Raw genomic sequence first — 24,749 nt, forward strand, 5'->3', positions numbered from 1 at the left:
TCTAATACAAATGAGATGATATTGAATTTTTTGTAAAGGTGAGATCAAGGGGAACAACTTTTATGTTGAACACCTTTTCATTTGAATCTTGGATCATGATGAATTTTGAGGCGGAAGTTTGAACACCCAAGTCAAATGTTCACTTCTTCCACCTTGAATAACTTTTTCTATGGACTTCAAATGAGAAAAATTCCTTCATAAAAGTTTTATCTCTTTCAAACCTATTCAATTTGGTCATAAATTTGACCTCATTTGGATTTGGAATGAGGGAGTTATGCATTTTAGAAGTTGAGGAAAATCACTTGTTCAATGGTATTGGCCCAAAATGACTTATAATGTTTCCTCTTGTCACATGCATTTGAAAGTTTAATTTGAACTTCCTACAAACATAAAATTTTAATTAGACATATTGAAATTAACCATGGAATTTTAATGGATTTCATATCATAAAAATTGAGCAAGTTATGGCCTTGGGAAGTTGACCTCCAAATTAGGGTTTAGACAAAATGACCTATAATCTTTCACCAATAAAATGATTTTCCAAGCAAAATTAGCTATATACCAAAACATGAAAGTTGTTTTTAGTGTCATTTAGAGTAACCTTTATCTTGGAATTATTTTCATATGACAAAAATTGTAGGAGATAGGGTCTAGGGAACCCCAGTTTTGACCAGTTGACTTTCTCTGGTCAACCACCATGAACCAACTTGCTAGCTTGACATTCTTTTGACTTTTGGGACTCATAGAGGATCATGTATTCATAAGATGGTGTAATGTGAAGTATACCTTGAAATATTTGATCAATTGTGGAAGAAACTTGTTGAAGAAGTCACACAAGATACCCAGATGAATTAGGGTTTCCAAGGCAAACAAACTCCAAACTCTTGATGATTTCTTGATCAAAATAACATGTGAAGATCATGGGGATCAATATATGATACTTAGAGCCATATTAAATCATTTCTTTATTGAGCTCCTTGCATTGAGGGTCTCAAACCCTATATATGAGCTTGATAGAGCATAGGTGGGCATGTGCACTACCTACAAAAGAGTTAAACTATACAATGATATATTTTTGGTATTTTGGTTAGTAAATAAAGATAAATGGAGTATGATACAATCAAATGTGCTTGGTTATATCTCCCAATTCAAACCCAATGAAAGAGGGGTAAGGAGGATGTCAAGGTTTGATCCCAATGCCAATGCATATGATGAGCTAGCATGAGGGATCTTAGGGTCAAAATTAGGATCTTACACCTGGTACCAAATGTGAAGATCCCAATGAAGTTCAAAGTACCTGACTTTGAAAAGTATAAGGGAAACACATGTATGTTGAGTCACCTTGTGATGTACGCCAGAAAGATGTCAACTCAAACTGATAATGATCAGTTACTGATTCACTACTTTCAAGACAGTTTGACTGGTGTTGCTCTGAGATGGTATATGGGACTAGACAGTGCAAGTGTTTACACGTTCAACGATTTGGTTGAAGCTTTTGTGAAAAAATACAAGTATAATATGGATATGGGACCTGATAGAGACCAACTGAGGTCTATGTCTCAGAAGGATAAAGATACGTTTAAAGAATACGCTCAAAGATGGAGAGAACTTGCTGCTCAGTTTAATCCTCCATTGGAAGAGAAGGAGATGAAGAAGATTTTCTGGAAGACCCTGAGTTCGTTTTATTACGAATGAATGATTGCCAATTCCCCCAGTGACTTTACCGATATGGTAAACATGGGGATGAGATTAGAGGAAGGAGTCCGTGAAGGACACCTGTCTAAGGAAGAGGTGTCATCTAGTAAGAAGTATAGTAATGGGTTTGCCAAAAGGAAGGAAGGGGAGACCAATTCAGTATCTGTGGGGAGGCAGAGGATTCCTCATGTCAGAAGAAATCCTCAACCGCATCAGCATGAACATCAAGTTTCATCAGTAATTCCAGTGTTTTCTAATAATTCCAACAATCAATCTATCCTGATTTCGCAACAACAATGTCAACAAAAACCGCAACAAAGAACCAACAACAACAACAACAATAATCAAAAACAAAACTTCGAGAGGAAGAAGGTCTCTTTTGACCTTATTCCTATGTCATATGTTGAACTGTATCCATCTTTGGTTCTCAAGAACCTACTCCAACCAAGAAATTCACCTCAAATTCCTGAGTCACTTCCATGGTGGTACAAGCCTGAACTTCATTGTGCCTTTCACCAGAGAGCCCCTGGCCATGACATTGAGAACTACTACCCGTTTAAGTATGAAGTACAGAAGCCTGTGAAGACTGGGATGGTGTTCTTTAAGGATCACGCACCGAATGTGAAAGCTAATACGTTGCCCGCTCATGGTAACGCTTTAGTCAATATGGTAGATAGTTGTCCTGGAGAGTATAAGGTTTATGATGTTCGCCATATCAGACAATCTTTGGTTGCAATTCATAGGGATGTTTTTTTGGCCAGTGATTGTGAGCATGACCATGATGGTTGCGTGATATGTAGTGTGAACCCTCGAGGATGTGTCATTGTCAAGAGGGATATTTAGAGATTGATGGATGAAGGGCTTATCCAAGTTTGTTAGTCAAGGGAGGTAGATGATGTTAATGTGATTGTCCCGGTGTTCAAAACCCTGTGCGGGTAGTTGTAGCACCTCAAATTTGCACCCCCCATTCATGCATTCATTTCATTTTTTAGGTCATTAACATTACACATTGCATTGCATCTTATCAACAAGAACTGACATCAAGAGAATTCATCTGTGCAAAGAGAGCAAGTTTTCCTTGAGATGGAGGACACATGGTTATTTTGAAGAGCTTATATGAGCCAAGGTTCATTTTGAAGCTACTTTGCCAAGTGTTAGAGGCTCAAAGTCATCAGTGCATTTCCAAGTCATCTGAGGCCATTAAAAGTCAAATGAAAGTCAACTGAGGGCTTTGGGGTGGAGAAATGGTTTGAGACACTTCGCTCATGTCAAAAAGAGGCTTATTCATCATGACAAACGTCTACCTTGAAGATTTTGAAGCCAGATCAAAAGTTTCTAAAAATGGAAAGTGACCTGTAATTTCAAGTTTCCAAAAATGGCAAGTTTTTAGACCACATTCAACTTGACTTTCCAACATCGAAGAAGATTCAAATGAAATTTTGGTCAACACGAAAGTTGAATATCTTTCTCTCCCATTTCCAAAAAGTCCAAGATCATGAGCATCTGATGAATGGTTGAGAAGTTATGAGCAAATGATCACCGAGTGTGCATGAAACTTCAAAGTGGCATAACTTTTGATCCAAAACTCCAATTTAGGCCACTTTTTTTGCAAATTGCTTCTCATGACCTGTATTTTCCAAATCCATCATTGCATTGAATGAAATTATATCACATGATCATTTGGCCATGCATGTGCTTTTTGGAGGGAAAATGAAGAATTTAAAATTGGTTGATGCTACAAGCTTTTTGATCATTCCATCATGTGCATGAGATGATTTTAAGTGATTTTGAACATCCACATGGTACTGTTCACGTCCATTTTGCCATGCATAAGGTGAATTTTGCAATTTGGTCATACACCTCATTTTGCATTAAACTTTCATTAGCCAAGCCTAAGTATCATTAGCAAAGTAATTAGCATGTGGTATAAAGGCTTAATCATAACAAAATTGTTCATTCTTACACATTCTAGATCTAGAATCTCATTTCCCTCCAATTTTTCTCTCAATTAAAACTTCAAAATTCTTCACATAGCATAGCAATTTTCTTGCATATTCTGGTTTATTGAGCATTGTTGATAAAGAATCAAGCATTGATTTGAAGATTTTGGCCAAGATTCGTGCACATCAAGGTCATGAAGATGAACATGGAAGTTGCAAATTAATCAAGATCCAGGCCGTGGCAAGCATCCATTTCTACATCAAGCTTCATAACAAGAGTTGAGGAGGAGATCTACACACTTTTGAGGCCTTGAACACACTGTTTTCATCCACTGCTCTTCAAGAAGGTTGGACTTCAAATCTCTTAATTCTTCATTCTATTGCCATAATGTTGTAGAGCTTTTAATGCTGAAAATGCTGATGCAATTAGATCTTGATTTGGTTGAGATTTGAGTGAGATATGTTGATCTGAACTTTTGAATGTGAATATGTTTTGCTTCGATTTGATGAATACATGATGATCTAGACCTAGATAATATGATATTTGCATTCTACATGACGAGATCTTTCCAATGGTATACGCGTTTTTAAATTCTGGAAAAAAAATTGTTGAGTGTACTGTAGCGCCACCGGTTGCAACGAGGAAGACGGTGGAAACCACCGCCAACCACCGCGCCTAGGGTTTTCTGGTTCGCGCTTCAGTTTTTACTGTAGAAGCGCCCACAGCCTTGCCTTCGCCTGTTCGATCCCGTGTGTAGGCATTTGATTTTCCAATGATTTCCTTCATTACACCAAACGATGTGTTTTGTGCCTGCCGCGCCTACAACCCAAGGCTCCTTGGTTCGATTCCCCCTGAGTGTTACTTTGGTTTATTTTAATTGTTTTATGCTAGCGCCTACTTGAACCTTCACGTACCGTGTTCGATACTTGGCATGTGAACATTTCATAATTCCAATTCATTTTCTGAAGCGCTTCTTTGACCTGAATGTCCTAGGTTCGAACCAGGCCTCATGCATTTTCTCATTTCAATTCAATTAACATTTTCAACATGATTTCCATTTATTTCATTTTATTTTCATCAAATTACAAAAATCATAAAAAATACAAAATGAATCCAAATAAATCCAAATTTTTTCCTACATGATCATTTGAATGTCTATTATTTTGTGATGCTGATTTCTTGATTTTATCATTTCTGGATTTTTAATTGAGATTGTGTGTTTGAACATGTATGCAAAATCTACCATGCTTCACTCAATTAATTGTGAAATGCTCATTGCTTGTCCAAATGCCTTTAAATTTGATATGCTTGTTCTATACATGATGCATGATTTTTGAGCTTTGGTTTGGCATTTTTAGCATTTTTCATTTCTGTTTTAGACACATGAATGTATGGTGTGACAATTTGTGTCACAGATTTGGATGATGCTTTTGTTCATTTTCATTGACATGCCATTTGATCTCTTCTTATTCCAATTTTTTGCATGATGCTTGTGTTTAACATGTTGAGCTTGTATATAAATTTTCATAATCATTGGGTTCAGTTCTGATTTAATGTGCATTTTCTCATTTGTATGTCCAATTGTTGATCTCATTGTATGCCTTTGCCCTAGGATGATCATTAGATGGATTTGCCTTAGGATTTGAGTTTGATCCTTTTTAGGACATGTTCTTGCTTGATTAAATGTGCTTCATGTGGAATATTGGCTGCTGTTTTGACTTTTTGCTTTGCCTTTGACCCTAGTCTTGGTACTAGTGGTTTGTACTCATCTTTTGAGCTTTGTATTTCAGGTTAAAGCTATTAGCTCTAGTGGTTGATGCAATCTTATGACATGAGATGCAAATTTTCTTTGTCCACTAACCTTTGTTATGTTGTAGGTCCCTTGGTGATGAACTCACTTAAGTTGTTGACTTGCCTTGTGTGCATATTGGTTGTAACATTGTTGATTGACTGTTTGGTTTGTCTGAATGTGAATATTGACTTGTTTGACTTTCTTACAGGTGCTTTAGTTACTTTAGCTCATTGCTTGAGCTTTTCTTTGCTCGTGGTTGGCATACCACCTAGGTAATCAATCTCTAACTCCATGTAGTCTGGAAGCCCTGTCGTTTCTTTTGGCAGGCATTTGGCTGAAGTCCTCCTTAAGAGGCAATGACTGTGATTGTTTACTTTTGTGCTAAAGACCTCCTTGTCGAGGCATGGTTACTTAAGTCCTCCTAAGTGAAGAGGAAATTGGCAGATAGAAGGGATTAGCAATCAATCCCCTGCTAATCGTTTGAGTCTTTCTTTATGCTTGCACTACGTGCTGATGCTCTTGAACCTAACTCAAGATCTTTGTATATAGAGTCAGTCAAGTGGAATAGGGTCCCTCATTCTGGATCCCCACGCATTCTTTGACTTGAGCTCACCCAGGCCAGGGTTAAGAGCTATGAGGTCCAATCCTCATTACCTTTCATCTGCTCACCCTGACGGTCAATGTCAGTGGTTAAGTGCTTCAGCATACCCCTACAGTTGGCTTGTTTGTCGAGGTTGATATGACCCCTTGACTAAAGCCCGGCTTGTTTGTCGAGGTTGATATGACCCCTTGACTAAAGCCTTACCCTTGATGTTTGAGCCCCTTGTTGGTGTGTTTACTTCATGTTAGGTTTTTGTGTGGTGTGACTGTATCCCCATAGGATTGCTAGACTTCACATAGTCTCTCGTTTGCATGTCAATTAAGGTAGCACGGTTCCCTCGTCTAGGACTTCCTTTCTTGCACGAGCTTTCCTAAAACACAAACAAACTTTATCTTCTCTTAAGAACACGTTGACTCCTTCTACTACAGGCGAGTAAGTCTCCCAAGGTCGAGCATCCGGTAGATTTCGTAGTAGCGTCGTTCACCTAAAAAACATAAAACTAACAGAAATAGTTTAGCCAAACTACGGCAACTCTGATTCTCATGTTCAGATGAGATACGTAGGCACGAGATGCGATGTCTTGTCGAGTTTGACTGACAACTAACTTTGATCCTTGCTGGTTTTCGCCCTCGTTGCGATTCTTTTCTCTCGCCCTCGTTGCGATCGAGACCTTCCTGTTCTCTTGCCCTAGTTGCAATCGAGACCCTTCTTCTTTTCGTGTGTGTTTGTGGAGTCAGATGTAAGACCATTAATTGGCTATCTGTTTCCTGTTTCTTTTGTGGAGTTGGATGTAAGACCAGCGATTGGCATTCCGTTTCCTGTTTGCGTTTGTCTGTTCGGAGTCAGATGTAAGACCAGCCATTGGCAGTCTGTTTCCGTTTGTGTGTTTCTTTTGACGTCTCAGCGTTTTTTTTTCAGCGTTTTGTTTCGGCGTGCGTTAGCCGAGCTACGAGTGCTCTGATTCTTGCTCTGGTTAGAGAAGATACGTATGCATAGGACGCAATGTCCTAGCGAGCACATTTCCCATTTCCCCGAACTACGTCGACTCTGATGTTTGTTTCTGACAAACTACGTAGGCCCAGGATGCGACATCCTGCCGAGTCCCCTTTCTCCGTTTTCCTTCATTTGTGTTTTATTCCAGTGTGTGCAGTTTTTGAGCAGTTATTCAGCAACCTTTTCCTATTCTTTTGAGCGTGGATCCCATCGAGTACGACGGACGTGAGGGGGTGCTAATACCTTCCCCTTGCGTAACCGACTCCCGTACCTTGCAATCTCTGGTCGTAAGACCATTCCTTTCCTTTTTGCAGGTTTACTTCGAGCGTTTCCTTTCCCACCTTTGGGATAAATAACGCACGGTGGCGGCTCTGTGTCTTTTCCCGCCGGTTGTTTTTCACGTATGCGACAGTTGGCGACTTCACTGGGGACACTAAAGAATTTGGCCTCTTGCTGGTCCATCTTCCCTAAGCGAGTCAATCCTAGCGCTCTTTAGGTTGGTTTTGGTTGCTTTTACTGCTTTATTTATTGCATTTATTATTATGCTGTGATTGTATATATTTGCATATATGTTTCCATGCATCATATTATCATTGTGCTGGCTGTGTATCTGTTTCTCTGTGGGGTGGGAGTCACAAGAGGTAAAAGGCCCAATACCCAGGCTATGAGTGAACTTTAGAACACCTAGGAATATAGTGATTCATGGGAAACGGGTGGTATGGCGCCACTTAGCGGAACATGACATCACGAGCAGTTCAGATTCTGATGGGGTATTATCGTTGCATACACCTGGTGTGCATATGATGATATTCTTGAAAGGATTATCTATCCTGTGTTTCTCTTGACCTTACCCTGGCCTAGATTACACCCGTGAGTGGGGAGGGAATGATCATTTGCAGGTACTGATGGTGACTTTGGTTCAGTTGGACTTATGGACATTTATTTCTGAGACGCCGGAATTCTGTCCGCGGTACTTATCAACGGGTTCCGTTTATTTCGGATCCCCGGGTTGAGTTTGAAGGTACCTGTTCAGAGGATCTTGTGGTTATCCGGTCAGTGATTTACCTGTGATGATGGTGGTGAATCCTCCGTTCCGTTTGTTTCGGAACCCCCCAAGTTGGATTGGTGGTTACTCGGGCCCTCAGATGACTGTGACCAGTTCAGAGACTTGATGGGCGTTCAGATGACTTGGAGGATGGCGCTGTGACTTGCATTCATGCATCTGCATCATTCCCATTTTGCATTCATCAGCATCTAACTCATGTCTATCCCTACTCAGGTTCCATTCTCAATTGAGATTCTGCTTGAGAGACATCCTGATGTCAGAATGTTATTGTCAAATTATTATCCGTCTCAATGAAGCCACAATCGAAGGACCAAATGTTCCTCATACGGATAGACATTGCATTCATGTGTGAGTCATATTAACCTATTTTCTATTTTGTAGGTGTCAGTATCTAACCTGTGTGATTGACTCAGGAATCACTGCTTGCGCACATTGGATCATTCCTCTGCACATAGCTCGTCCGCACAGATACCCTACCAGACGCAACAAACCCAGTATGATGAATCCACCCAACGCTGACATTCTCGAGCTGAAAGAGATGATGAGGGAGTTGATCAACGTCATGCAAGGGTTCGCCTTGGGGCAGCAAGCGATCGCCGAAAAGGTGGATAAGGCCGAGGCTTTAGCCAGGGCAAAAGGAAAACAGGCGGTGAAGTAGGATAAATTTGGGGTTGATTATCAGCTGGGCCAAGGCTCGTCTGGGCAAAACAGAGGACATCGTCAACCGTTCACGTTCACCAGTGCTGGAATGCTAGATCCAGATCACTCCTGTGTGAAGGGTGAAGAGATTGACAGTGACCGCGAGCTTGACTCGTTGATAAAATCGTGCGTACCAGGGATGGAGGTCCAGAACTGGAAGGCCTAAAAGATGATCACTGTCACTCTACGTGAAGAGTAATATTTCTGTTTTTCAATTCTGTTTGCATGAAAGCCATACGTTTTGCCCGAAACGTATTGGTCCATTGTAAGGGCCACCTCATGTGTTTCATTTTGCAACATTTTGCATCATTAATAAATGGATGTTTTTTGTAGTAAAAGCGGTGTTCCCTGTTTTTCATTTATTTTTGCAGTTTAAAAAAAATGGCAATGTTTGTTTTCATTTTCCTTCCTTTTGATTTGTCTCGTTCCGACCTCAAAAGCAATGCATGAATCAATATTCATACATATGCGATCAGTCTCCATATCTCATTGATAACAATCTTGTTATACCCTGTATGACTTCGACAATCTGATCTATCATGCCGAAGAAGAAGGCGAAGAAGATTGTGAATTGCCGGAAGGATTAACCAGGTTGTTAAAACAAGAGGAGAAGGTGATTCAACCGCACGACGAGCGAGTTGAAATTGTTAATATGGGCACCGAGGAGGTCTGAAAGGAAGTAAAGATTGGGGCCGCCTTTGAGGCGAGTGTCTAGAGCGGAGGTGATGCCATTCGGTCTCAAGAACGCTGGTGCCACGTATCAGAGAGCCATGGTGACTTTGTTTCATGATATGATTCATCATGAAATTGAATGCTATGTTGATGACATGATAGCAAAGTCCCAAACAGAAGAGGGGCATCCGACAGATCTGGCCAAGTTGTTTGACCGATTGAGACAATTCTGACTGAGGTTGAATTCGAATGAGTGCACTTTCGGAGTGCGGCCCGGTAAGTTGCTGGGGTATTGTAAGCGAAAGAGGAATCGAGGTTGATCCTGCTAAAAAAAAAAAGCAATGCAAGAAATGCCTGAACCGAAAACAGAGAAAGAGGTTCGTGGCTTCTTAGGTAGATTGAACTACATTTCATGGTTCATATCTCATCTAATAGCCACGTGTGAACCCATTCAAGCTGTTGAGAAAAAAAGAAATCAAACGGTCAGGTGGAATGACGATTGCCAAGTCAGCATTTGAAAAAATAAAAGAATATTTGCAGGAGCCTCTGATTCTGATGCCTCCCGTGGAGGGACGACCGTTAATTCAGTACTTGACAGCCCTCGAGGGGTCTATGGGGTGCGTACTGGGGCATCATGATGAGGCTGGTCGAAAAGAGCATGCAAATTACTACCTTAGCAAAAAGTTTACCGACTGTGAAACAAAATATTCACTGCTCGAGAAAACTTGTTGTGCTTTGGCATAGGCTGCTCGCCGACTAAGACAGTATATGCTGGTTCATACCACTTTGTGGATTTCCAAGATGGATCCGATCAAGTATCTATTTGAGAAGCCAGCATTAACCGGACGGGTTGCGAGATTGCAAATGATTTTGACTGAATATGATATCCAGTATACCTCTCAGAAAGCAATAAAGGGGAGTGTATTGTCTGATTACCTCGCCCAATAACCCATTGAGGATTATCAACCGATGAAGTTTGAGTTCCCTGATGAGGACATCATGTTTCTCAAATCGAAAGATTATGAGGAATTGATCCCGGAGGAGGGGCCTGACCCTGAATCCGAACGGATTATGATGTTTGATGGGGCCGTTCATGTGAATGGTAGTAGAGTTGATGCTGTTTTGGTTACTCCGAAAGGATCCCGCATCCCTTTTGCTGCCCGGCTAACATTTGAATGCACCAGTGGCTGAAGACGAAGCTTGTATTCTGGGTATCGAACCTTAGTGCGTACGTATACTGGGGCAACGCCTTTTTTCACTGTGTATGGATGGAAGCCGTGCTACCAGCCGAGGTCCAGACTCCGTCATTGAGAGTCCTGATGGACGTGAAATTGAAAGAGGCGGAGTGGATAAGGACTCGGTACGAAGAGTTGAGCCTGATTGAGGAAAAGAGGCTGGCAGTTATTCGTCATGGGCAGTTGTGCCAGCAGCGCACGAAGCGTGCTTTTGACCGAGAGGTGCGACCTCGTGTGTATCGCGTAGATATGGTGTTGAAAAGGATCCTTCCTCCTCAAAACGATCGTAGGGGCAAGTGGACACACAGTTATGAAAGTTCATCCGTGGTCAAGAAGGTTTTCTCTGGCGAAGCCTTGATGTTGACGACCATGGATGGCGAGGATTTTCCATCCCTTGTGAATGCGGACGCAGTTAAAAAATACTTCGTATAAGAGACCCGCTGGACGAAAAGAATAAAAGAGTCCAGGCAAAAAAGGGCATCCCGGCGAACCAAAAGAAAAATGAAGAAGGTTTGGGCAAAAATTAGGGATAAAAAGAAAAAACTGTACACCCGGCAAGTCGAAAACCCCACAAGGGCGGCTTGGGCAAAAAAGGGTATCCCGGTGGACTGAAAACCCGAAAGGGCGGTCCAGGAAAAAGAGGGATTGAACCGAACAACTGCGTCTGGCGTGATCGTTTGTGCTTTGGTTGTGACACCAGGATAATCCCCGGCAGAGATCGGTCGGAAGAGTCTTGTTCAGAAGGCAGAAAGTGCGGAGAGTCTTGAGGACATATGGGGTGTAACCGGGTTGGAACTCGATGAGATCACGGTTTCACATTGCCATTAGGATAGATTTTCCTTTTGTGCGCAATTACCTCTTTTCAGGGATTGCTTCCTGTGCTGCTCAGTTACGAGCCACTTTTTTTCCCAATCAATAAATGCATGTTCAGTCAAATAATTTTGTTTTTGTTTTCATTACCGCTTTGATTGCAAAAATATCCGTTTATTTTGATAAGAATCTTTGCATTTTGAGACATAGAGGTCCCTTCTGATGCATGTTTCAAGATTGAAAGCGTGAAATCTTATTCAGAAGTTTGAGTGACCTAGGTGTTGAAATCTTGGCACGCCTGGGGCACGCTTTTATCTAACGATCTTTTTTTCAGGTGCTGTTAGATATTTTCACTCACTTGCAGGTTGTGATGTGAAGCGTTTTAACTAGAGATCCCCGCAGAGTCCAATATGGAACGAGGGATAGAAGAACGGTGAAAAGACGGCGAAAGAATGGCGACGATCCTAGAGGGTAATCAAGAAGACTCTTCAAAGTCTGAGGATTAAAGAGTTGGCCCGGATCTGAGGAGATCGTTTGTCTCAAAGTAGAGAAAAGCCGAGAATACAAGGCGATGAATCAGAAGAGACCAAATGAGTTTGGGACCTCTCAAAAGTGGAAAGTTGTCACTGTGGTTGGATGGTGAATGCCAGTGTTCGACGAGTCGACGGACGTCCCGTGTCAAATAGGTCGTATCTCTCTGTCGCATTACGCGAAAAACCGGCGGGAAAAGACACAGAGCCGCCACCGTGCATTATTTATCCCAAAGACGGGAAAGGAAACGCTCGAAGTAAACCTGGAAAGGAATGGTCTCGCGACCAGAGATTGATAGGTACGGGAGTCGGTTATGCGAAGGGAAGGTATTAGCACCCCTACGCATCCGTCGTACTCGACGGGATCCACTCTCAGAAAGAATAGAAGAAAGGTTGCTAAAGAAACTGCTCAAAACACTGCACACACGCTGGAAACAAACACAGAAAGGACGGAAGAAGAGGACTCGGCAGGATATCGCATCCTGGGCCTACGTAGTTTGTCAGACACAAACATCAGAGTCGATGTAGTTCGGGGAAGCGGGAAACGTGCTCGCTAGGATATCACATCCTATGCATACGTATCTTCTCTAACCAGACAAGAATCAGAGCACTCGTAGCTCGGCTAACGCACGCCAAACAAAACACAAACAGGAAACCGACTGCCAATCGCTGGACTTACGTCAGACTCCACACAAACAGGCAAACATGGAAACCGAATGCCAATCACTGGACTTACGTCAGACTCCACACAAACAGGCAAACATGGAAACCGAATGCCAATCACTGGACTTACATCAGACTCTGAACCAACAAACACACATAGGAAACTGACTGCCAATCGCTGGACTTACGTCAGACTCCAACAAGCAAACAAGACACAAGAAACCAACTGCCAATCGCTGGACTTACGTCAGACTCCAAACACACACAAAGGGGCTGAAAAAGAAAAAGGGCGCCCGGAGAGATCAGCTCATCTCCTGCCTACGTACCTCATCTGGTATGAGGATCAGGGCGACGTAGTTCCGCTAAACAGGGAAAGAACTTCTATCCTAAACAGAGACAAGGGAGAAAACAAGCTACTAGGGAGACTACGAATCGAGCCTAGAAGTTGTCATGCATACGATCCCTATGTTGAGGTCTCTATCCTAACTTTCATAGGAAGCAAGCTAGCCTAAACAGCATATCAAAGCAAACACAAGCACAAGAGCAAGCACACACACTATATGCAAACAATTGGCTCATACAAGGCTGGGCTTTAGTCAAGGGGTCAAATCAACCTCGACAAACAAACCAACTGGAAAAGGGTGTTGTCAGCTCTTAACCCTAACATTGAGAGTTAGGGTGAAGCAGATGAAATGGGAAGTGAGGGTAAGACCTCACAGCTCTTATCCCTGGCCTGGGAGAGCTTGAATCAAATAGAAAGTGTGGGAGTTCAGAATGTAGGAACTCTTCTCCATAAATGACTGACTCTATGGACAAGATTTTGGGTTCTTATTCACAATGCATCAACACATGGTGTGAGCAAAGTGAATGACACAACTGAATAGCAGAGGATGGATTGCACATCCCTTTTATCTTCTAATTGCCTCTTAAGAGGGCTTTACCTGCTTGGCACAAAATTAAACAACCACAAACATTGCCTCTTAAGGAGGGCTTCAGACAGGTGCCTGCCAAAGTAACATGACAGGTCTTCCAGACTACATGAAGATCAAGGAATTATACCTCAGTGGTATGCCGACCACAAGCAAGCAAAGCAAAGTTCAAATGAACTTAAAGCAACTTAGGTACCTGTGGAAACAGCTAAACCAATCAGTACAAAATCCAGACAAGAAATCAACAGTCAATATTCAAACAGACAACCCAATATGCAACACACGAGCCACAAACACAAGTGAATTATCCTCAAAGCCTACAAAACAAGCCAAGGTTAGCCAACAATAACAAATGATCAAGCTCAGATGAAGGAGCAACATCAATCATGGAGATGTATACTTGAACCTGAAATTCACAACTCAAATGTAAGTAACAAACCACTAGGTCAAAGCCTAGGGTCAAAAGTGGATCAAAAAGCCAAAACAGAACTTCAAACTCAACATGAATCATATTTAATCAATCAAGAATAAGTCCTAAAAAGGACCAAACCAAAAGCAATAGGCAAGAGAAGTCAATGACCACTTCAAGGCATACATTTGATCATTAAGAATGAAAATTCCCAATCAAAACAGAAATGATTCAAATAATTCTGGAAAAATTCATGAACATTCAACACATCTAACGTGATCATCACACAAAAAGTCATAAGCATTAGAGGTCATTTGGAATGGAAATCAAATTGCACAAGTTGATCATCCAAATGTGTGACACAAATTGTCACACCATGCAAACATAGGCATAAAACAGAAATGGTAAATGGGAAAAATACCAAATCAATCCTCAAAGGTCCATCAATGTGTCTAGAATCAGCATGTAAAATTTCATGTCCATTGGATTAAAATCAAGTATTTCATGATAGAAAAAGCAAGGCAAGGTCATACATGCACACATGATCAATCAACCTAGAGCAAATAAAATTCCAGCCAGGCACAACTTTCAAACTCATCATCATAAAAAACTAGACAAAACAAGGATCATTTTGCAAAAAATTGGGAGTGATTTGATGCATTTTTCAATTTAATATGATTTTTACAATTTAGCATACAAAATGAAATTCAAACATGAACAGGGCATGGCAAAGGAGGAGGGAAAATGGTAAAATGGAATGAAGATTTGAATTATGCCTTCGCTGGGAATCGATCCCTGTCCAAATTCAAAAGTGGCGCGCCAGTGCGTATGAAACGCACCATTTCCACTTAAAACCCTAAGCCTGGAAAATGACCAGGATCCGTCGCTATTGTCCAGAAACCGTCGCTAGCGCATATGATCTTCATCTTCTTCATGAGGAAGAACATGAACATGATGAACTTCATGCATCAATTTTCTAGAAAATTCCAGAAATGTCCAGAAATCAAAAAAAATTGTATCATTGGAACGGTTACATCATGAGGATCACAGATCAAACAATATTTCATGCTAATTCATCAAGAATAAGAAGAATCGAGCAAAATCATTTTTGAATACAAAACTTCAAACGCACATAACTCCATGAATAATGCACCATTTCACACGATTTTTAACTTAGAATTCTCAGCAAACAAAGATCTACATAAATATACACATGGATTTGAGAATTGTGAAGGTAAAAAATCCTACCTCTTGAAGAGCAGGTTGTGATTTTGCACGATCCAAGGCTCCAAATGATCCAGATCAATTCCAAGATGCTTGTAGAGATGATTGATGAAGAAATTGAAGCTCCAACACGTGTGAATCCAGCTTAATTTGAAAACTCCATTAACACCTTCAAGCTTCAAGCATGATTGAATATGGCACGGATTCTTCAAAGTGCACGTTGAATCACACTCTAAACTTCACCAGGATCAAGAATTATGCAAGAGAATAAGTGTTTGTGTGAAGAATTTGAAAGTTCTTTGTGAGAGAAAAATTTGATCAAAGATCCAAATCTAGATCTGAAAATGTGTGTTCTGATCAATACAGTTATGATTAACCTTATATATGTCCTCTTAATCAACCTAAAATCATGATTAGGCCAAAGCTAAATGAGATTAGAAGGATATAAGGTGCATGCACAAATTTGCATTTTCACCTCATGCATGAGATGCACACGTGTACAGTACACCAAGCTGGCCCAAATCCACTCAAAATTACTCCATGCACACATTGGAATTGGAATTACATGCATGTGATCAACCAACTTTGATTGTGACAATTTTCCTTCAAAAACTTCATGAACAAGCAAGTGATAATATGTTCCAAATTTATGCAATGTAATGGTTGATTTGGAAACCTCATGTCATGAGGAACATTTTGCAAAAAGAACCACCAAATTTGGAGTCTTGGTTCAAAAGATATGGCCATTTGAAGTTTCAAGCACACTTTGCCATGATTTGATCATAACTCCTTAACCATTCATTAGAAATTCATGATCTTGGACTTTTTGGAAATGGGAGAGAAATATATTCAACTTTCATGTTGGACAAAATTCCATTTGAAGCTTCTTTTATGTTGGAAAGTTGAGTTGAAGTTGGTCCAAAAACTTGCCATTTTTGGAAACTTGAAATTACAGGTCACTTTCCATTTTTGGAAACTTTTGATCTGGCTTCAAAATCTTCAAGGTAGATGTTTGACATGTTGAATAACCTTCTTTGGGACATGAATGAAGTGTCTCAAACCATTTCTCCATCTCCTAGCCCTCAGTTGACTTTTATGGGCCTCAGATGACCTGGTCATGCACTGTGGACTTTGAGCCTTCAACACTTGGCCAACTTGCATCAAAATGAACCTTGAGTCATGTAAGCTCCCTAGAACAACCATATGGCCTTTGTCTCATGGGAAAACCCTTGCTATCTTGCACAAATGGATTCTCCTGATCAGTTTTGACTGATGATATGCAATGGACTATGCAATGTGAATGCAATGTTAATGACCTAAAAATGAAATGTATGTACAAATGGGGTGTGCAAATTTGAGGTGCTACACTCCCCAGCGGGTTCAAGGTCGTTATCTCCCTAGCGGATTCGAGAGTGTTTTTTCCCAGCAAGTCTGGAGTTTGTCGTAATCCCCAGCGGGGTTGAGAATGTAATCCCCAGCGAGCCTGAGGGTTGCTATTTCCCAAGCGGAGGTGTCTGTGGGTGGTTTGTTCCTCAGCAGCCAGGTCTGGAACTCGTTGTAATCCCCAGCAGGGTTGTGACTGTTAGTTCCCGAGCTAGTCTGAAGGGCTATTTCCCCAGCTAGTCCGAAGTTTGTTGTTTCCCCTAGCAGGGTTCTTATTTCCCCAACAAGTCTGAAGTTTGCTGCAATCCCCAGCAGGGTTGAGAATGTTATTTCCCCAGCAAGTCTGAAGGTTGCTGTTTCCCCAGTGGAGGTTGGTGTTGGTAGTTTCTACCCCAGCGAAGTCCCCAAGCAGAACGAGTTCAGCGGAGGTCGTCCCCAGTGAGGATTATCCGTTCCCCAGCAACAGCACTATTCCCCAGCAGGGTGGAGATGGGAGTGACATCAAGTTCCTCAGCAGAGTTCCTCGAAATCCCCTGTAGAGTCCCCGGAGGGGGATATTTTTTTATGCATTCATCATTAAGAAAAGCATAGCATATTGCATCATTAAATGCGTAGCATTTCCATGGTTAAGGAGCATTACGCAGTAAAATTCATGCATCAGCATTGCAAGCATAAACTAGCCCTAAGCCGTGGTTGCCATCCGAGAATGGGTTTAGCTGGTCGGTGATGTTATTCTGAGGAGTTTAGCATCGTGACGTAGGGTCATTTGGGTCGATTTCAGAATTGGTTTCCCCAGCATGGTTGAGAGGTTGGTGTTTTCCCAACAAGTGACTCCCTAGTTAAGTGGGTTTCTCTGCCGTTTCGAGAATGACAGATCAGCAAGCGTCCCCAGCAGTGTTATTCCCCACAGAGTTGGGAGATCGAATCAGGAAACGTGTGCTCAGCAAAGTGATCACTTGCTTTCCCAGCAGAAGTTTTCCTCCCCTTGCATCTTGCAGGCTTGGATTGTATCCCCAGTAGAGGCGGATCAGTTTTCAACATCTGAATGGCACATTTGCAGCGGTTGCTCTTGACAGCGTTCAGAATTGACAATCCCCAGAGAGATTTATTTCCTCACCCATCCGTGGAAGGAAAGCTTGACTCCCCAGTTTAGTCCCCGGCAAGTGTCTGCCTTGTTTTGACATGTGTAGATGTCATCCTTACGATACCGGTGAGTGTCGTGTTGATCCCCGTGTGGGTCCTTTCTTTTGGTGTCAGTAGACATCATCTTTCGATGTCCGTAGCATCGAGTCTCTTCCCATTCGTTCGTTGACGTCTGGTCGTGGTTTCTCTTCCCATTCGTCCGTTGACGTCTGGTCGTGGTTTCTCTTCCCATACGTCCGTTGACCTCTGGTCGTGGTTTCTCTTCCCATTCGTCCGTTGACGTCTGGTCGTGGTTTCTCTTCCCATTCGTCCGTTGACGTCTGGTCGTGGTTTCTCTCTTCCCATTCGTCCGTTGACGTCTGGTCGTGGTTTCTCTCTTCCCAGTCATCGGTAAATGTCTGGTCGTGATTCTTCTTTTCCCAGTCATCGGTAAATGTCTGGTCATCCTTTTTTGATGTCGGTAAACATCATCTTTCGATGTCGGTAAACATCGAGTTCTTCACAGTCATCGGTAAATGTCTGGTCGTGATTCTTCTTTTCCCAGTCATCGGTAAATGTCTGGTCGTCCTTTTTTGATGTCGGTAAACATCATCTTTCGATGTCGGTAAACATCGAGTTCTTCCCAGTCATCGGTAAATGTCTGGTCGTGATTCTTCTTTTCCCAGTCATCGATAAATGTCTGGTCGTCCTTTTTTTATGTCGGTAAACATCATCTTTCGATGTCGATAAACATCGAGTTCTTCCCAGTCATCGGTAAATGTCTGGTTGTGATTCTTCTTTTTCCCAGTCATCGGTAAATGTCTGGTTTTCCTTTTTTGATGTCGGTAAACATCATCTTTCGATGTCGGTAAACATCGAGTTCTTCCCAGTCATCGGTAAATGTTTGGTCGTGATTCTTCTTTTCCCAGTCATCGGTAAATGTCTGGTCGTCCTTTTTTGATGTCGGTAAACATCATCTTTCGATGTTGGTAAACATCGAGTTCTTCCCAGTCATCGGTAAATGTCTGGTTGTGATTCTTCTTTTTCCCAGTCATCGGTAAATGTCTGGTCGTTATTTTTTGGTGTCGGTAAACATCATCTTTCGATGTCGGTAAACATCGAGTCCTTCCCAATCATCGGTAAATGTCTGGTCGCCCTTTTTTGGTGTCGGTAAACATCGAGTCCTTCCCATTCATCCGTTGGTGTCTGGTCGTGGTTCCTTTCTTTGATAAATATCAAATCCCCAGTGGAAGCCGCCATTGGTGGATAGCCTCGTTTCTTTGATCCATCTCCCGCAGAGTGCAAATTCCAGATTCTTTTGGTATTCAATCCCTGTGTACCTTGAAGGTCTGACAGTCGTTGCTCTCATCCATCTAGGTTCCCAGTTGATTGAATAGGGGCAGCTGTAGCACCTCAAATTTGCACCCCCCATTCATGCATTCATTTCATTTTTTAGGTCATTAACATTACACATTGCATTGCATCTTATCAACAAGAACTGGCATCAAGAGAACTCATCTGTGCAAAGAGAGCAAGTTTTCCTTGAGATGGAGGCCACATGGTTATTTTTAAGAGCTTATATGAGCCAAGGTTCATTTTGAAGCTACTTCGCCAAGTGTTAGAGGCTCAAAGTCATCAGTGCATTTCCAAGTCATCTGAGGCCCATAAAACTCAACTAAAAGTCAACTGAGGGCTTTGGGGTGGAGAAATGGTTTGAGACACTTCGCTCATGTCTAACAGAGGCTTATTCATCATGACAAACGTCTACCTCGAAGATTTTGAAGCCATATCAAAAGTTTCCAAAAATGGAAAGTGACCTGTAATTTCAAGTTTCCAAAAATGGCATGTTTTTGGACCACATTCAACTTGACTTTCTAACATCAAAGAAGCGTCAAATGAAATTTTGGTCAACATGAAAGTTGAAGATCTTTCTCTCCCATTTCCAAAAAGTCCAAGATCATGAGCATCTGATGAATGGTTGAGAAGTTATGAGCAAATGATCACCAAGTGTGCATGAAACTTCAAAGTGGCATAACTATTGATCCAAAACTCCAATTTAGGCCACTCTTTTTGCAAATTGCTTCTCTTGACCTGTATTTTCCAAATCCATCATTGCATTGCATGAAATAATATCACATGATCATTTGGCCATGCATGTGCTTTTTGGAGGGAAAATGAAGAATTTAAAGTTGGTTGATGATACAAGCTTTTTGATCATTCCATCATGTGCATGAGATGATTTTAAGTGATTTTGAACATCCACATGGTACTGTTCACGTCCATTTTGCCATGCATAAGATGAATTTTGCAATTTGGTCATACACCTCATTTTGCATTAAACTTTCATTAGCCAAGCCTAAGTATCATTAACAAAGTAATTAACATGTGGTATAAAGGCTTAATCATAACAGAATTGTTCATTCTTACACATTCTAGATCTAAAATCTCATTTCCCCCCAATTTTTCTCTCAATTGAAACTTCAAAATTCTTCACATAGCATAGCAATTTTCTTGCATATTCTGGTTTATTGAGCATTGTTGATAAAGAATCAAGCATTGATTTGAAGATTTTGGCCAAGATTCGTGCACATCAAGCTCATGAAGATGAACATGGAAGTTGAAAATTAATCAAGATCCAGGTCGTGGCAAGCATCCATTTCTACATCAAGCTTCATAACAAGAGTTGAGGAGGAGATCTACACACTTTTGAGGCCTTGAACACACTGTTTTCATCCACTGCTCTTCAAGAAGGTTGGACTTCGAATCTCTTAATTCTTCATTCTATTGCCATAATGTTGTAGAGCTTTTAATGCTGAAAATGCTGATGCAATTAGATCTTGATTTGGTTGATATTTGAGTGAGATATGTTGATCTAAACTTTTGAATGTGAATATGTTTTGCTTCGATTTGATGAATACATGATGATCTAGACCTAGATAATATGATATTTGCATTCTCCATGACGAGATCTTTCCAATGGTATACGTGTTTTTAAATTCTGGAAAAAAAATTGTTGAGTGTACTGTAGCGCCACCGGTTGCAACGAGGAAGACGGTGGAAACCACCGTCAACCACCGCGCCTAGGGTTTCCTGGTTCGCACTTCAGTTTTTACTGTAGAAGCGCCCATAGCCTTGCCTTCGCCTGTTCGATCCCGTGCATAGGCATTTGATTTTCCAATGATTTCCTTCATTACACCAAACGATGCGTTTTGTGCCTGCCGCGCCTACAACCCAAGGCTCCTCGGTTCGATTCCCCCTGAGTGGTACTTTGGTTTATTTTAATTGTTTTATGCTAGCGCCTACTTGAACCTTCATGTACCGTGTTCGATACTTGGCATGTGAACATTTCATAATTCCAATTCATTTTCTGAAGCGCTTCTTTGACCTGAATGTCCTAAGTTCGAACCAGGCCTCATGCATTTTCTCATTTCAATTCAATTAACATTTTCAACATGATTTCCATTTATTTCATTTTATTTTCATCAAATTACAAAAATCATAAAAAATAGAAAATGAATCCAAATAAATCCAAATTTTTTCCTACATGATCATTTGAATGTCTATTATTTTGTGATGCTGATTTCTTGATTTTATCATTTCTGGATTTTTAATTGAGATTGTGTGTTTGAACATGTATGCAAAATCTACCATGCTTCATTCAATTAATTGTGAAATGCTCATTGCTTGTCCAAATGCCTTTAAATTTGATATGCTTGTTTAATACATGATGCAGGATTTTTGAGCTTTGGTTTGGCATTTTTAGCATTTTTCATTTCTGTTTTAAACACATGAATGTATGGTGTGACAATTTGTGTCACACATTTGGATGATGCTTTTGTTCATTTTCATTGACATGCCATTTGATCTCTTCTGATTCCAATTTTTTGCATGATGCTTGTGTTTAACATGTTAAGCTTGTATATAAATTTTCATGATCATTGGGTTCAGTTCTGATTTAATGTGCATTTTCTCATTTGTATGTCCAATTGTTGATCTCATTGTATGCCTTTGCCTTAGCATGATCATTAGATGGATTTGCCTTAGGATTTGAGTTTGATCCTTTTTAGGACATGTTCTTGCTTGATTAAATGTGCTTCATGTGGAATATTGGCTGCTGTTTTGACTTTTTGCTTTGCCTTTGACCCTAGTCTCGGTACTAGTGGTTTGTACTCATCTTTTGAGCTTTGCATTTCAGGTTCAAGCTATTAGCTCTAGTGGTTGATGCAATCTTATGACTTGAGATGCAAATTTTCTTTGTCCACTAACCTTTGTTGTGTTGTAGGTCCCTTGGTGATGAACTCACTTAAGTTGTTGACTTGCCTTGTGTGCATATTGGTTGTAACATTGTTGATTGACTGTTTGGTTTGTCTAAATGTGAATATTGACTTGTTTGACTTTCTTACAGGTACTTTAGTTGCTTTAGCTCATTGCTTGAGCTTTGCTTTGCTCGTGGTTGGCATACCACCTAGGTAATCAATCTCTAACTCCATGTAGTCTGGAAGCCCTGTCGTTTCTTTTGGCAGGCATTTGCCTGAAATCCTCCTTAAGAGGCAATGACTGTGATTGTTTACTTTTGTGCTAAAGACCTCCTTGTCGAGGCATGGTTACTTAAGTCCTCCTAAGTGAAGAGGCAATTGGCAGATAGAAGGGATTAGCAATCAATCCCCTGCTAATCGTTTGAGTCGTTCATTATGCTCGCACTACGTGCTGATGCTCTTGAACCTAACCCAAGATCTTTGTATATAGAGTCAGTCAAGTGGAATAGGGTCCCTCATTCTGGATCCCCACGCATTCTTTGACTTGAGCTCACCCAGGCCAGGGTTAAGAGCTATGAGGTCCAATCCTCATTACCTTTTATCTGCTCACCCTGACGATCAATGTCAGTGGTTAAGAGCTTCAGCATACCCCTACAGTTGACTTGTTTGTCGAGGTTGATATGACCCCTTGACTAAAGCCCGGCTTGTTTGTCGAGGTTGATATGACCCCTTGACTAAAGCCTTACCCTTGATGTTTGAGCCCCTTGTTGGTGCGTTTACTTCATGTTATGTTTTTGTATGGTGTGACTGTATCCCCATAGGATTGCTAGACTTCACATAGTCTCTCGTTTGCATGTCAATTAAGGTAGCACGGTTCCATCGTCTAGGACTTCCTTTCTTGCATGAGCTTTCCTAAAACATAAACAAACTTTATCTTCTCTTAAGAACACGTTGACTCCTTCTACTAGAGGCGAGTAAGTCTCCCAAGGTCGAGCATCCGGTAGATTGCGTAGTAGCATCGTTCACCTAAAAAACATAAAACCAACAGAAATAGTTTAGCCGAACTACGGCAACTCTGATTCTCATGTTCAGATGAGATACGTAGGCACGAGATGCGATGTCTTGTCGAGTTTGACTGACAACTAACTTTGATCCTTGCTGGTTTTCGCCCTCGTTGCGATCGAGACCTTCCTGTTCTCTTGCCCTAGTTGCAATCGAGACCCTTCTTCTTTTCGTGTGTGTTTGTGGAGTCAGATGTAAGACCATTGATTGGCTATTTGTTTCCTGTTTCTTTTGTGGAGTTGGATGTAAGACCAGCGATTGGCATTCCGTTTCCTGTTTGCGTTTGTCTGTTCGGAGTCAGATGTAAGACCAGCCATTGGCAGTCTGTTTCCGTTTGTGTGTTTCTTTTGACGTCTCAGCGTTTTTTTTCCAGCATTTTGTTTTGGCGTGCGTTAGCCGAGCTACGAGTGCTCTGATTCTTGCTCTGGTTAGAGAAGATACGTATGCATAGGACGCGATGTTCTAGCAAGCACGTTTCCCATTTCCCCGAACTACGTCGACTCTGATGTTTGTTTCTGACAAACTACGTAGGCCCAGGATGCGACATCCTGCCGAGTCCCCTTTTTCCGTTTTCCTTCATTTGTGTTTTATTCCAGTGTGTGCAGTTTTTGAGCAGTTATTCAGCAACCTTTTCCTATTCTTTTGAGCGTGGATCCCGTCGAGTACGACGGACGTGAGGGGGTGCTAATACCTTTCCCTTACGTAACCGACTCCCGTACCTTGCAATCTCTGGTCGTAAGACCATTCCTTTCCTTTTTTCAGGTTTACTTCGAGCGTTTCCTTTCCCACCTTTGGGATAAATAACGCACGGTGGCGACTCTGTGTCTTTTCCCGCCGGTTGTTTTTCGCGTATGCGACAATAGTGATTCAGTTTAATAGTAGCATCAACAATAATGTCAATAGATTGGTATTGCCGTTGGTAATATGGTTAGCAGGGCCCTTCCCGTATACATCCGATAAAGTTGTGCCTTATTAGTATAATTCCACTATGATGGAGAATGGTCAAGAGGTTTCGTTGCTTGTGGAAAATTTTGTGCTAAATATAGTTGATATCGCAAAGGTGACCCGTAGTGGTCGTGTATTTGGTCCCGTCTTTTCAAAGGAAGTAGAGGAGGATGCAGTCATTAAGAAAGTGTATGTGCCTATGCTGAATCCAATTAGTGCTCCAGTTTGTCATTCTGGTGAATCCAACAAGCTGAAGCCTAATGATGATGATGATGAGGTATTAAGGTTGATTAAGAGGAGTGAGTTTAATATAGTGGAGTAGCTGCCCTTAACCCTGTCAAAGATTTTAGTGATGTCTCTGTTGATGAATTCTGAAGCGCACGGAGAAACATTGCAAAAAGTGTTGGAGCAAGCTTACGTTGAGCATGACGTTACTGTGGATCAGTTTGACCATATTGTGGCTAACATTAATTCCTTCAATAATCTAAGTTTTTGTGATGAAGAGCTTCTTGAAGAAGGTAGAAATCACAATTTGGCGTTGCATATTTCAATGAATTACAAGGCGGATGCGCTGTCTAATGTGTTGGTCGATAGTGGTTCATCTTTGAATATGCTCCCGAAATCGACTCTGTCTAGACTCTCTTATCAAGGCTCCCCAATGAGGTACAGTGGCGTGATTGTCAAAGTGTTTGAAGTTTCTCGCAAAACCGTCATTGGGGAAG

Source organism: Lathyrus oleraceus, chromosome 1 (genome assembly GCF_024323335.1).
Source record: "Lathyrus oleraceus cultivar Zhongwan6 chromosome 1, CAAS_Psat_ZW6_1.0, whole genome shotgun sequence".
NCBI lineage: Eukaryota > Viridiplantae > Streptophyta > Magnoliopsida > Fabales > Fabaceae > Lathyrus > Lathyrus oleraceus.